We start from the raw sequence: 16182 nt of genomic DNA, 5'->3' as shown, positions 1-16182 counted from the left end.
AGAGGTATGGCCATTCAATGGTGTCAAATGCCATTGTGGCATCCAGCGAAACTACTACTGCGTCTTCCTGAATCGTGTCTAGTCTTCCCAGCACGCCATGTAGCCTTCGCAAGTTTAGTGCAGTGTTTTGATGTGGCATGAATCCCGACTGATCGGGATGTACCAATTTACATATAACCTGGGCCAGGCGGTTCGCCAGTAGTTTTGCCAGTATTTTGGGTTCCGCATTCAGTTGGGAGATGGGCCTGTATGATGAGCTTTCGTCCCTCGGTTTTCCTTCCTTATGTATAGTGACCAAGGTCGCTATCCTCTGGTCCTTAGGGAGTTGACCCAGCTCCCTGCTCTCCTCGAACATGGCCTTTAGACTTGTGGCTACTTTGTCTGTCTTTAGTTTGTATAGCTCAATTGGTATTCCGTTGGGACCCAGGGCTTTACCAGGTTGGAGGTTTCTTATCGCCTGCACTATTTCGTCATTAGTAAGGGCACTGTCCAGTGTTCGCCTTTCCTCATCAGACAATGTGGGTAGATTGATATCAGTGAGAAGAGCTTTTGAGTCTTCCTCTGGTATTTCTGACCTTCTTTGGTATACCACTTTGCAGCGGTCTGCGAACTCGTTGACTATGGCCTGGGGATCTGTTCGTTTCCCACCGAGCCACTTATCAGTTCTGGTACTAGTCTACTCGCCCTCTCCTTCCTGTCTAGCCAAGCAATGAATTTCCCTGCCTTATCTCCCTGGTCATATTGTCTGCCATCTTTGACCCTCCCTAGAGTTTTGGCCATATCCGTAGCGATGTCTTTATACTCGTCCCTTTTTAGTTTCAGGTTATGGCGTTTCTCCTGCAGGTCCACTTCTCCCATATCCTCCTCCAGACGGAGGAGTTGATTTTCTAGGTGAGCCAGGTCTTTGAGCTTCTCTTTTCGTGCTCCGGCAATTGACGACAGCGCATGCCCCTCATTACTGTTTTAAATGCTTCCCAGAGAGTTAGGGATGACCCAACCGACCCTTCATTTTCCTGGAAATAGTGGTCTAGGGCCTGCAGGAGTGCTTGCTTCTCTTTGGGGTGAGAGTGCATCCTTGACCCTGGGGAACCCTGGTTCCAACCCCAGAAAACCAACTCCCAAAAACCAAGTACTTACCCATAAACAGATGACACTGTTTGCTCCCATAGGATTGCATTGACTGCTTTTCTGTGAATGAGTGTGGAGTTGGTTTGTATGAACACCTTAAACTACATATGTATAATAACCGAATGACTTACCTTTTGTCTAGGAAATATCCCAGTGTGATACCTAGGTATATCACACTGAGTATCCAAAGTAACTTAAAGTAATCTGAAAAGTAATGCACAAAGTAATCTCAAAAGTAACTGTAAAGTAATTTTGACTGTTGACATACCTTTAAACAAACCAATTGCACCCAACTGCATTTCAATTGTATTTCAGCTGCAAAATACCTGCAAAGTATTATTTCACTTACCTGTACCAGGCCTGGCTTGGTTCTAGAAAAACAGACAACTAAATATTTTTATATAATCAAATTGGTCTGAGTTCAGTCTTTGAGTGTGACATCATTGTAAGGAAGTTGGTTTCTGTTGCAGTACCCCCATCACACACTTTTTGCCTGATAACTGATGCACTTTTCCTTGGTGTGCCCTGGGCTCCTGCCAGTCAGGTGCCCAGGGCCTGTGTTCCTTCCCTAAAAACTGCCTAACAGCCAAAACCCAATTGGCATCTCTGGTCACAGATCAGCCCCTGGTAAATGGTACCGTAGGTACCCAGGGCCTTGTGACCAGAGAAGGCCCCTAAGGGCAGCAGCACTTATTGTGCCACCCTTAGATGCCCTGTACCCTGACACACACACACTGCCTTTGCAGGCTGAGTGTCTTGGTGCAGAACAAAACAGAGTTGACATGGCACACATCCCTGTGTGCCATGCCCACAACACACACTGCCCTGGCATACATCAGCCATCCTTTTAGCTCGGTGCCCTATGCCAGTGGTGTGGGTCCAGGTGCATGAGCCCTGTGCCCCTACAGTACCCAGGTCCATTGCTGGGCACTGTAAGTGCAGTAAATGGTGCTGGGAGATCGTCAACACGAACTCCACAGCACCATGATGGCAACACTGAAGACCGAGAAGTTTGGTATCCAACTTCTCAGCACAGTAAACCCACACTGGTGCCAGTGTGGGATTTACCGTCAGATGCATGACAGAGGGCAACTTAGAGTTGACCACTGAACCTAACCTACAATCCACGTCTTGTCTGAGGGGCTGTCTATGCTGCCACACAGCAGACATGTTGCTGGACCCCTGGGTAGAGAGCCATCCGCTCTCCTGGGCCTGCAACAATGCACATCCTGGGCGAGGTGCTAGGTCTGCTCCCCCAGGATGGGCAGGGGAAGCTTCAAAGGCATGCCGCCTTTGTGAGCTTCTCCAGGCCACTTGCTGTACTCAGCAACTGGCCCCCACCAGTTCTGACCCCCTCTCTGGCAGGAAGATCGGCGGGAAAAGCTAAGTGAGGAAAGTGGGTGTGCCAGCCTCTGCCAACCCCACCCCTCAGGTGGGGGAGGTGAAGTGAAGCACATCCCGTGCTCTCGCCATCTTGAAGATGGGCATCCCTGCCCAATCAGGATTAGGCTACTGCCCCCCTCCCACAGGAGAGTGGCAGGATAGGGGGTGTACCCACCCCAGGGAAGGGACCCATTGGTCCCTGCCCTTTACCTACCTGTAACGCCCATAAATTTAGTATTTAGGGGCACCCTGAACCTTCCTTCCTCAGATCCAGATTCCAAAACAAGAAAGAAGAACAAGGACCAAGAAGACCTGCCGTGCAGCTGCTAACAAGAGGAAGACACCAACTGATTTGGCCCCAGCCCTACCGGCCTGTCGACCCTCCAACCTGCTCCTGGTACCCCTCTTGTGGCCAGCAACCTCAAAAACCCCGGAGGACCTGACTGCCTTGTGACTCTAACTACCTGGGACTCCCATGAGCAGTGGTACTGCTCAAAGCAAGTAACTGACCCCTGGCATGAGCCGGGAGCCGCGAACCCTGCACACTCTGCACCCACCAAGCCTGGCCTGTGCTGGAGTGAACAAAGACCACGAGGATGTCCCCCCGGCGACTGTGACCCCGAATCCAGCACCTAAGGACCCACCTCGATGCTCCTGGCGACGCCTGCAGCCTCAGAACCAGGGACCCCTCCAACCGCGACCAGCAGAGGGTAAGATATCCCGACACCAAAAGGCACCCCTGCACCTGGCTCCCTGCTGCTCCCTGTGCCCAACTCCTGGGTGCCTACCCATCCTCCAACTACCCAACTTACCTCTCGAAGTGGTGGTTTCACCTGAAGAATCTTCGTCCCCGAGCTTGCAGCCTTTATTCGTTCTTGAGCTTCTCCATTGAAATCCATTGAGCGTCCGACGGCTCAAAAGCACCCAGCCGCCCGAGTGCCCCTGGCAGTGCAACCTCTACTCTAATCTACTTCCCCATTTGCCCTGAGCAAGTGACCAGGAGCCCAGCTCCCACAGCTGCGTGGCCTGCTAGCCAGCAGCCACCAACCAATGCCCCCCTGCCTCCCATAGGGTAACATTGGGTCTAACTCACTCTGCACTCGGCTGCCCCTGTGCTGCTGAAGGTGTAACAACTGTACCTATCTGACCCTAGGAGACCCCTGAGTCTATGCCCTGAACCTTAACTCTGCCAGTCGATTACTTACCCAAAAGCCGATAACTCACTTTTCTTCCATTGGGTAACATTGACTGGTTTCACTTGGCAATTCTTTTAAGTGTCTAGTTTTGAAACGTTAAAATATTCATCTAAAATCAGCCGAATTACGAAAACTAATTTACTCACCTGTTATCAGGAGAGATCCTAGTGCTGGATCTTGGTGCCCAGCACTAACCCTGAAAAGTAATTACAACCGTACTTACCTATAACTTAATTTTCCTCCATAGGATAACATTGCCTGTTTTTTGCCAGAAATTCTTCTATTTTGCAAACTTTCAAATATTCGTTGAAAATCACCTGTATAACAAAAATGCATTCTTTCAACTGTTTACAGGGGATGCCCCAATCCTGGGTCCAGGATCCAACACTGAGTTAGAAAAAATAGCAATAACCCCACTTACCTGCTAAGTGAATTTCCTCCGATAGGATCACATTGGTGATATTATGTGAAAAAGTTTCCAAGTGTCAACTTTTAAAATACAATAATATTCCTTAAAAATCACAACTGTAACCAAAACGTTTTTACTCAACTGTTTACAGGAGATGTCCCGGGACTGAATCTAGGATCCAGTCCTGTGGTAAGAAAAGTAATCCGAAAAGTAATCAATTGCATTTAACTAGAAATTCCCATTGAGCTCAATGTTATATTGTGTTTGAAATTGTGTTGCCTATTGCAACAACTGTAACTATTGCATTCAAAAGTCTATTGCCTATTGAAAGTATTTATCTAAAGCATCTCATTCTGAGAAAGTATATTTTGAAACCTATTGTTGGTTCTAAAATAAAACAACCATATATTTTTATATACAAACCATTGGCCTAGAGTTCAGTTATTGAGTGTCTGAGACCATTTGCTGACTGAGTGTGTACAACAAATGCTTTACACTGTCCTCTGATACTGCCTTACTGCTCGACCAAGCTACCACTGTGGAGGGTAAGGTTATGTCTAACTTTAGCCTCTGCCAAACCTCTGGGTACTGTGGACTCTGTGCACACTGTACCTATTTGGGAGCAGTATATACAAAGCCACTTTCTTACAATCATGTCTTGCCTGAGTGTGTACAATAAATGCCTAACACTACCCTCTGATAAAGCCTTACTTCTTGCCCACACTACCACAAATAGAGAGTAGGGTACTATGTACTTTTACCTCTGCCTACCTTTGGGGTTCCACTGGACTCTGTGCACACTATACCTTACTTTGATATAGTATATACAGAGCCAGCTTCCTACAGTATTTGACATTATAAGGGTCTTATAGATAAACTAAATATGCCAGTCAAGTGTATACCAATGTTACTATTTTAGGGGAGAAGCACATGCACTTTAGCACTGGTCAGCAGGGGTAATGTGCTCAGAGTCCTAAAGCCAACAAAAAGATACAGCAAAAAGTGGAGTTAAACAGGCAAAAAGTTTAGGGGAAGACCACCCTAAGGATGACTGGTCTAACACGTGTACCCCCAGCTGAAGGTGGGGAGTTCTACCCAACCTTTGGGGAGTTCGCATCACTAAGGTGGAAAAACATGTATTGACCGTTAGCATTGGCATGATCTAACCCTTGTCTGTGTTCCACCCTGAAGTCCATACCCTGTAGGGAAATGGACAAACTCAGAAATTTTGGATTCCCACCCCTCATTTGCATGAGCCATCTGAGGGGCCTGTGATCAGTCTGAATCAGGAAGTGAGTCCCAAACAGGTATGGCCTCAACTTCTTCAGTGCCCACACCACAGCAAAAGTTTTTCTCGCTATAGCACACCATCTCTGTTCCTTGGGAAATAATCTCCTGGAGATTAAGACTGCAGGTTGATCCAGGCCCTCTTCATTTAGCTGTGATCACACTGTCCCTTAGCCTTGTTCTGAGGCACCTGATTGAACAATATACTCCTTGGAGAAGGCAGGAGCCCTGAGCACGGGGGCTGCTTCAGGGAGTCAAATACATTTTGTCATGCCTCTGTCCAAATCACATTACTGGGGCTGCTTCTTAGATTTCAGCTCTTGTGTGTACCCAGTGAGACCCATGAATGCTTTGTGGATTTTGGGGGGCTCCCATCCCAAGATAGTCTTTTACAACTGCCCACCATGTGCCCCAAGTACACCACAGACCCCTGCCCTATCTGGCACTTATTGGCCTTGATAGTCAGGCCTGGCTGTTGCAGAACTTGAAGCACTTCCTGGAAGTGAATAGGGTGGTCCTTCCAACTGCTTCTGAAGATGGTTATGTCATCCAGATAGGCAGATGAAAAGTCCTTCATGCCAACAAGGATCTGGTTTACCAAACTCTGGAAGGTGACCGAGGCATGTTTGAGTCAAAAGGGCATCACTCAAAATAGGTAGCGGCTCTCTGGAGTGGAGAAGGCTGAGCTCTCCTTGGCACCTTCTGTTGTTGTGATCTGCCAGTAACCTGATGTAAGATCAAAGGTACTTAAGTACTGGGCAGCCCCAACCTAACCTGTCCATAAGCTCATCAGATCAGGTGATGGGATTAGCATCTGTCTTTGTCACAGAGTTTAGCCCTCTATAATCCACACAGAACCTCAGTTCAGGTGTGGTGCCTGGTGGGAAAGCTTTTGGTACCAGAACCACAGAACTGAATCCGGGGCTGCTAGAGGGTTTTGTCACCCCCCAACTCCAACATTTTAGAGACTTCACTCTTAATGCTGGCCCCACCTTATCTGACAACCTGTAAGATTCTTTTTTTACTAGGGAGGTTTTCCTCTATGTCCACATCATGGGCACACAGGTCGTAGTCCCAGGAATAAAGGTGAACAGAGATGAGTACTGTTCCAACACTTGGTGGCAGTTTTGTCTCCTGTTCGGAGTTAGACTGGGGAAAAGGATTACTTCCTCCACAGACCCATTCTTCTCCTTGGAGTCTAAAATGTCTGGGATAGGTTTACTCTCCTCTCCTCCACCTGTCACCATCAACATGGTGAACTCAGACCTCTCAAAGTGGGGTTTGAGGCGATAGATGTGAAGTACTCTTTGGGGTTACCTGGGGGGGTCTTAAGGTCGACCAGGTAAGTGGCCTTACCCTTTTTATCAGTAATCTCATAAGGCCCAGTCCAACGTTCCTGGAGGGTCTACATGTTCCATAACACTCACATTCTGTCCAGGCTGCAATTCCACAGTGGTAGAATATTGGTCATACCACTCTTTTTATTAAAGCCTGACTGGGTTCCAAGTTGTCAGAAGCTTGCTTCCACAACTTAGCCATTTGGCTTCTGAAGGCCAGCATGTAGCTCACTACATCCTGGGGAATCTTCCTGGGAGCTTGATCACCAAACTCAGGGGTCCTCTAACAAGGTGCCCGTACAGAAGCTCAAAGGGCCTGGAGCTCACTCCTTTTGATCGCACCTCCTTGTAGGCAAACAGGCTTGATAAGAGGCTGTCCCATTTTTTTCCTCGGGGTCTCAGGTAGGCCTCTAATCATGCTAATCAGGGTCTTGTTGAATCTCAACAAGCCCATTTGGTTGTGGATGGTAAGGGGTGGAGAACTTGTAGATTACCCCACACTCCCTCCACACTGACTGCATGTATGCAGACATGAAGTTTGTGCCTCTGTTAGACACAACTTTCTTGAGGAAACCCACTCTGTAAAAATCCCCATCAGGGCCTTTGCCACTGCAAGGGCAGTCATGTATCTCACAGGAATTGACTCTGAGTACCCAGTAGCATGATCCACCAGAGCAAACCTGTTGCCAGATGCAGTCCTGGGATCCATAGGCCTAACAATGTCTATGCCCACCTTCTTAAAGGGTGTGCCAAGCACAGGCAAGGGATAAGAGGGGGCTTTCAGCCGCTGCTCTGTCTTCCCACTGGCCTGACAGGTTACACTAGTCCTGCTAAATGCATCTGAGGAAGTCTTTATCCTGGGCCAATAAAAGTGTGGGAGAAGCCTTGCAAAGGTCTTGTCTTGGCCCAGATATTCTGCCAGGGGAATCTCGTCAGCCAGCTCCAGTAGGAAGGCCCTGTAGCATTGGGGGACCACCAGGGCCCTTGTCCCATGCACTGGAGACATAGGCTCACTGTAAAGGAGGTTGTCCTCCCAGTAAATGGGATAACTCCCAGGAGACATCACCAGCTTCTTGTACTTAAGCCTGTTTCCTCATACCTTCAAGGGTTGGACTCTCCCTCTGTGCCCTATAGAACTCCTCCTTGGTGGGTCCTCCTTCTACATGCTATCCAACGAGTGTAGGCAGGTCACCAAGGGAAGCAGTGCCCCTCTCAGTGCCTTTTTGGACACACTCATGCTGACCCAGATGTCCGCCACCTCAGCACGTTTCCTGGGGTCAGTTAACTTGCTATCAGCTAGATTCTGGTGCAGTTCTGAAAACAAGTTGCACAGCCCTGAATAATCATCAACCTTGCTGCACCTCACCCAACCCTTCAGTGCCTTGGTGGCATAGTTCAAGAAATCTACCCTTGTTTGTGATGAGATCTTGTGTCTGCCCCCGATTCTGAGCTTATACCGCTCAGGGGTCAGTCCAAACTTACTGACTAGGATGACCTTCATTGCAGTGTAGTATGTCTGGTCCTCTACTTCTATTGCAAGGATTGTGTCCCGACTCCCCATGTGCATATACCTCCAAAGACCACCACCCCAGAACTCCTCTGGGACCTTGTACACTCTCAGAGCCTCTTCATAGGCTGCAAATCATTTGTCTGTCATCCCCTACCACATAACTGGGCACCAAATCCTTGGTAATCCAGACTCTGTACTCTCCAGTGGACACTGCAGGTATGCTACGACCATTCCTGTTGCTGGACCTCTCTCTCAAAGCTCTGATGTCCAGCTCTTTCATTTTTTTTTTAAAATCTATTTTATTGAAATTTTAAAGGTTACAGATACTTGTAAGGCATTATAAGCAATTTACACTCCATGCATGGTGTCACCGAATCGCTATAGGTACCTATTCTCATCGCACATATGTTTAGCCTCGTACCCATCCCTGGCACAACCGTCGTACCAGATTGGATACAAGAATAGCCTTCATTTCTTGCCCTGCATGAGATGCATCCCTACTCAACGACTGCATAGTGTCAAGAGTCCCATGTATAAGTCCTTCTGTTATTTCCTCATGAACTGGCTAACAGACATAGCAGTGTAAAAACAGTTAACATCCAACAATCCCAACTCAGACCGGCGCTAGTGACGATGTCCCCATTCCACCCCCCCCCCTCTAGTCCTCCCCAGTAGCCTTGCCCAGCATTACAAATAGGCTATTATCCCCCTACAATGGCACTTATCATTTTCTCCCCTGATGATGCTGCGAAATGACACATATATGTAGCATGAAACATGGAACAACGCGGTCACACCCGACTATAGACTCTGGCTTCTACCCTGGACCTACATCTCTCCCCTCAGGTTGTCCCCTCATATGTTCCTCTTCACCCCTCTGGAGTGCCTGGAGTAGCCATTCCCATTGAGCCGCTATTGGCTCCTTCCTTAATCCCAACGTCTCCTCCCTTCTGATGGTGATCCCCTCTGCCCTAGCCCATGTATAGAACGAGTGTCCCCATGCCTGCACGTGGGGTGGGTCCCGTGCCTTCCATCGTCTGGTGAGTAATCGTTTGGCAACCGCTATTCCCAGATCCAGAAACCTAGATGTCACCTTCGTGGCTGGGGTTGTGCGAAACTGGTGCAGCAGATACACCTCCCATTCAAAGGGCAAGTTACAACCAGTACTAATATGTAGCAGTTCACTAATCGTGCTCCAGTAAGTGCGTATTCTGTGGCAGCTCCATAGCATGTGGACAAGACCCACCCCCGGTTCCATGCACCTGGGGCATACCACATCTGCACGGTGGAAATACCTATTGATATCCTCCGGCGTGAGGTATGCTCTATGTACTATGAACAGCTGAATCTGTCGGAGCCTCATTTTCCTGGGGATGCACACTGGCCCCTTCAATACCAGTTTCCATTCCCTGTCTTCTAATGGCCTCCCCAGATCAGTTTCCCACTTGTGTTGGAGTGGCTCCAGTGGAATCGCTGCATGTGTGCATAAAGACGCTGCGAACCAGCGGACCAGGTGTCTACCGCGCCCCATAACGTGGAGGTATTGTATGGTAAGGTGCTGGTTTGGCTCCGTGGACATGTCCCCCCCCCCCCCCATTTAGCAGTCAGAGTTGCAACTAATGAGCGGTGCATGAGGAATTTCCCTGGCGGAAGACCCTCTTCCTCCACTAACGAGTCATACGTTGCCAGCGAGCCGTCTCTATACAGGTCTCCTAAAGTCTGTATATCAGCCTGTCTCCAACGCGCCAGGGCTAGAGAGGTAAGTGTCTGTATCCCACTGGGAGAGCCCTCTAATGGTAACGCAGGTGCATAGGGGATCAGAGTTCTGGTGAGAAATAGGCTTCTGCGATAACATTTATACGCTACCTTCAGGAGGAGTGGTGTTGGCGTCGCGCGTTTGACAGCTGGATGGAAAAGCGTAAGAAGCCGTTCCAGAGAGTACGGGGGCATCACAGTCGCCGTGTCATCCCGACCCTTATCTGCAAACCAGCGAGCGATCCATTGCAGCTGCGCTGCTTAGTAGTAGTGCTCTCAGCAGGGTGCCGCCAGCCCCCCTTGATCTGTGAGCAGATATAATTTCGCTAGTGACAGCCTGTGTCGGCTACTCCCCCCATATGAAATCCCGGAGCAGTTTAGAGAACGTGGCAAAAAAGTCCGCCGGTATGTATAATGGCAGGTTGGCAAAGTAGTACTATAGTCTGGGAAGGATCACCATTTTGGACAATGCCACCCTGCCCGTGGCTGTCAGCGGCAACGTGCCCCAGAAACGCATCTGTGACTTAATAGCAGTAACCGCTCTACCCACATTTCCGTCAAAGATGTCCAGTGGTTGACAGTATATCTGTATTCCCAAGTATCGGAAGGTGTCCTCCTTCCACGCCACTCTCGTTCCGTTAAGCATGTACCCAGGATCCTGCCTCCCCTCTCCGAACGCATATATACAGGATTTGCGGGCGTTGACCTGTAGTCCCGAGATAGCTGCAAAATCCTGCAGAATGAGGGCCAGCTGAGCCGGGATATTCTCGATATCTCTCACGTAAACCAGCAGGTCATCCGCGTATAGCGACACCTGATGTGTTGCGTCTCCCAGCGGTATACCCTCTCCCACCAATACACGAAGGGCCGCCGCTAGAGGTTCAATCACCAACGCAAACAGGAGTGGCGACAGTGGGCACCCCTTCCTAGTTCCCCTGCACACCGCCACTGCTTCAGATATGTACGGACCCAACCTTACCCGCACCTTGGGGTTTCTATATAAGAGGCCTACCATTTGTAAACTCGGGGTCTTCAACGCTCTAGGTTGGAGTCGCCATGTGGGGATAGGGGGTCGATCAGCCGCCCAACTGATGTGAATCTGAAAGGGGTTATGATCGGAGTGTGTCCGGCCTAAATATTCCAAGGCTTCGATTGACGGTAGTAGAGACTGGGACCCCACTACCCTATCAAGCCCGACATGCCGTACATGTGTCGTGGAATAGTAGGAATAAACCCGGTCCGCTGGATGGAGGACCCGCCACATCCAGCAATGCCCAGTGTGAAAGCCAGTCCGTGAGCGCCTGTGCATTGGACCTCGCCAATGTCCAGCTCTTTCATGCTGAGATCATGGGTAATTTTTCTCTCCTCTGTGGCCAGCTTTTTCTTCTCTAGAGTTTGCTCTGTCTCCATGTTAGCAAAGACCTGCTCCTTCTCTAGCTTGGCAATTACTTGCTTCTTCTCCAATTTCAATTTGCAGGCTCTGGCTTCATCTTTCTCTTCTCCTGCCTGTCCTCAGGCTACTCCGGAGACAGGTTCCTTGAAGAAACAAGGTTGCCTGGTCTGCTGCATACTTCCAGTCAGGGGGAGAATGTTGACCCCACATCAGCAGGCTGCATGACAAGACCTCCTTACCACAGACTATAAAATACTTGCCTCCACCCTAGCTAAGCCTATAGCCCCATTGGTGCCAACCCTGGTACATACTGATCAAAACGGATTTGTCCCAGCTAGGCGCACCTCTCTTAATATTCAGAGACTTTTTAGAATTCAGAAGTACGCAACAAAGAATTGGCCACGATCTGGCTGTCTGGTGTTGGATCTAGAGAAGGCCTTCGATTCGTTGGAATGGCCCTATCTCGCGGAGGTTCTACGCAAGTATGAGCTAGGGGACGGATATTTGCAACTGATACAACTATTGTATCGACGCCCCACAGTGCGGGCTCGCACAGGGAGGCTCATCTCTGACACAATTAGGGTTCGACGAGGAACCAGACAAGGATGCCCTTTGTCTCCGCTGCTCTTTTCCCTTGCTATGGAGCCCTTGGCGGTTCTCCTCCGTGAGAGCGGAGCAGATTGGGGCATCCCCTTGAATGATGGACTCCACACAGTGTCTTTATATGCAGATGACTTGCTACTGTACATAAGAGACTTGCACGCTGTACCGCCAGCCATCTTTGCACTGTTCCGAAGTTTCGAGGAGTTGTCCGGCCTAAAGGTAAACTGGGCTAAATCAGGCGCTTATTCTTTCCACGAAGATGTGGCTGAAACAGATATAACTATCAATGGGACTGCGCTTACCTGGTATCCTACTACGTTCAGATATCTAGGCATATACATTTACAGATCCCCGGCAGATATATTGGAAGGCAACTTAATGCGTGCCATCTCTTTCATAAGGGCCCAGGTGCACTTCTGGAGGACTCTACCGCTCAACGTGATAAGTCGTATTACCTTAACCAAAATGATAGTGCTGCCGAGGCTGCTGTATTATTTCGCCAACCTTCCGATTTACGTTCCAGTAAGATTATTTAGGGAACTGGAGGGATTGACCCGAAGCCTAATCTGGAATACAGGGAGACCTAGGATAGCATTGCAGAAATTGTATGCGCCATCGGAATGCGGAGGCTTGGCAGTCCCTCACTTGGAATTGTATTACTTGGCTGCACAGCTACAATGGGTCACCAAGTGGCAAGAACCTGGCAAACACGGCTACCGAGGCGTCCATATGGACACAGACGAAGATTTGTAGCTTGTTTCATCCACTGGCGAAACTTCCTCGCCCGACGCAGATAAAAATTGAACTAGCGCATAGATGTTACAAAAGGAGCCTTCAGCTCACGAAAGATACAGTCCCCTATGCCCCAATACTGCCACTAATCTGGATGCCCAGAGGTAGAAATATTTTAATAGGGGTGACCCTCACGACCTGGACTGAAGCGGGGGTAGAGACGCTAGGAGACTTGTATGCGGATGGTGCCCTCCTGCCTTTTGCGACTTTGACGGCTGAAAGTGGCTTGCCAGTGGGACAGTTCCTTCTACATGCAGCTATTATACGAACACTGCAGCTAGCTTGGGGGGGACGTTGCAAATGAGCCACCGACACATCAGTCAATGCAGTATTTGCATGTAATGGGAGACGGGTCACACATAATCCATTGGTTGGTACATGCCCTGCTCTCTCAGGTGTTAAAGCCGTTGCAGAGCCTCCGCGCGTATTGGACTGCAGACAGACGTCATCCCTGGACCGATAAGGAATGGGAACGTGTCCTAGCCAGTGCCACGCATATACCACGCAATTCCCGATTTATACTTATACAAACATATATATTGCACAGGGCTTATCTCTCACCGGACAAAATTCATAAATATTTTAACGTCGACACCTCCGAATGTCCGAGATGCCGCCTCCCAGGTGCTGACTTACTACATATGTTATGGTCCTGCCCCCTGCTTTTACCCTATTGGCGCACAGTCACAGAAACACTCACGAATTGCACCAACACGGAAGTGCCAGCTACATGGGAGGTCTGCATCCTGGGGTTTTATAAACGAACCAAAGCTAACAAGGTCAGCTCTAGATTTAATGACCAAGGCCTCATAACTGCAAAACGATTAATTACAAAGAGGTGGAAGCATACAGACCCTCCAGCAGCACACCACTTGTTAAAGTCCTTAGAGGTCTGGGCACAGGCTGAAAGCACAATCCTACATAGGGAAGAAACAGCGGGGTTGCGGAAGTACCCCATAGCGCAGCCCTGGGACGATGCCCTCAAAGCTCTTGTACACTCTAGTGCCACATTGGGCACACCCCCTATGCAACAAGCGGTTGGCACTACCTGATACGTCTCTTGAGCGGAGTTGGCACGCTGCGCTTGTAGGATACCTCGGCCGCAGCTGTCGGGTTGGACAATGACCTTGCATTCCCTATTCACAGTTAATGAACACGACTCCTACCATAAGATACTCTAGTGTCCGTACACCAACACATAGGACAGATACGGCAACTCGCATTCACTACGGTTATACAAACTGACTGAACTCGGATGGCATTCTACACACTGCCTACATATTCCCATTAATATTTGATGACTTTCTTTCTTTCTTTTCGATTTTATTAAAGTTTCCATTGGATGTGGTTTAATATTCGTAGATAAAAAAAAAAGAAAACGGGGGAAAACGCAAAAGGGAGAGAAAAAAAAACAGCAGAAAAAAAGAAAAGATGAAACGAAACGTACGTAACTGGTAAACAGGTTACAGTACACACACACCTTCCTGATCAAAAAATAATTGTGTTATGATTTCACTGTTGGAGCTGAGGTAGATGAGCTAAAGTACTGTAGACCGCAGTACGGAAAGGGCGCACTTGACAGATATATCTTGCTCCTCGATGATGAGACGGCAAGACATAGGGGCAGATACTTCCCATACTATTTTACAAATAGACGACAATCCCTGCGAAGGGAACATGCACTATGTCATAATCCTGAGATTGAAATAATTGGATTGATGTAAATGGCGACATAGTAACAATATTGTTGTTATAAATGGTATACGTGCTGATGCTTATTACCTATTTAACAGAAAAGACTAAAATGCAATAAAGATATTTAAATAAAATAAAAAAATGACAAGGCCTCCTTACAGGTCCTGCTCTAGTTCCTCTTTCCAAGCTTCTGACCCCACGTCCTCTGCCTTGGTCTGTTTGGCTGCTCCCCATGCTTTTAAGGTTTTCTGAAGCTCTGTCTTCTTGACGCTTACCTTGGTGAACACCCTTCTTTCTTGGCAGAACCCCTTGAGGTGGGCCACAGTGTAGGTTTACACAGATTAGCCAGCTAAAATTCCATATTGCCAGATAAGGCGGCAGACATTGCAGAATAAAGGAGAATGTGGAAAAAGGACTTGTGGAAAACTCAGGGATGTCATTAAGGGAGAATTAAAACAGGTTCAAGTTGACCTTAGTATAGAGTTAGAGAACAAAGAGTTACTATGTGTGAGAAGCTGGGTTTCTGTTGCAGTAACCCCCCCCCCCCACCCACCTATTGCCAGGCTACTGATGCACTTTGGACTTGATGTGCCCTGGATCCCTGTCAATCAGATTCCCAGGGCCTGTGTTCTTTCCCCAAAACTAACCCAAACCCAATTGACATCTCTGGCCACAGGTCGGCCCCTGGTAAAAAAAAGAAAACACCTCGAGGAGGTCACCCCGGCGATCCTGACCCGAGGTCCAGCGACCCCTGACCTGCCTCCAGCCGACGCCTGCAGCCTAAATCCAGAAGGCCCCCTAACCGCGACCAGGAGCTAGAAGAAGATCCGACCCCAAATGGAACCCCTGCACCCGACACCCCACGGCCTTGTGTGCCCAAACCCACGGTGCTTAACCAACCCTTAACTTCCCAACTTACCTCTCCAAGTGGTGGTCGCACCCTGAAGTCCTTCGTCTCCCTGTCTGCAGTGCTTTTGCAAACCAGAGGTTCTCCATAGAAAACAGGAGGGCGCCCAACGTCGAAACATCTCTCTGCACCCTGCCTGCTGCCCCAGTGCCACTGAGGGTGAACCTTTTATGCTACTTTGTTTCCCCATTTGCCCTGACCTAAATCCTAGGAGCTTTGCTCCCACAACCCAGTGGCATGCTTGCCAGCAGCCCCCTATCCCCCATTGGATAACATTGGGCCTCAACACTCTGCACCCGGCCGCCCTAGTGCCTCTGAGTGTGCAACAAGAGTGCAAGTTTCTAAGTGTGGAGTTTTGAAACCTAAAAATATTCTTTAAAAATCGCACAAATACCCAAAACGTATTTACTTACCTGTTTTCTAGAAATGTCCCAGTGCTGAATCTAGGTATCAAGTAGTGAGTTAGAAAAGTAACGTAAAAAGTAACTTACCTGTAATTTACTGAAAAAGCCTATTCATTTCAATGTACTGTATTTGCTAAGTGTTGCAACCTACTGCATCCCCTGTAAATCAAGCAAAGTACAATTTCTATTGCAGTTTTCAAACTGTTCTATATTCAGCAACTTATTACTGAAAAGTATTTAATGCTTACCTGTGCCAGGCTTGCTTGGTTCTAAAATAACAGTTTATTTTTGATAGAAAAACAATTGGCCTAGAGTTCAGTTCTTGAGTTTTTGAATTCATTTGCTGACTCAGTGTGTACATCAAATGCTTAACACTGTCCCCT

The 16182-nt window shown here is 48.5% G+C and overlaps 1 protein-coding gene across 1 annotated transcript in view; it reads left to right on the top strand.

Moving 5' to 3' along the window:
• The window catches only part of U2SURP (U2 snRNP associated SURP domain containing), a 776636-nt gene that overhangs the window by 423280 nt on the left and 337174 nt on the right, over positions 1-16182 (top strand). The window lies entirely within an intron of this gene.

The sequence above is a fragment of the Triturus cristatus genome, chromosome 11 (genome assembly GCF_964204655.1).
Source record: "Triturus cristatus chromosome 11, aTriCri1.1, whole genome shotgun sequence".
In the NCBI taxonomy this organism is placed as follows: Eukaryota; Metazoa; Chordata; class Amphibia; order Caudata; family Salamandridae; genus Triturus; species Triturus cristatus.
The sequence above is the reverse complement of the archived record's forward strand: the minus strand, read 5'-3'. Positions and strand labels throughout refer to the sequence as shown.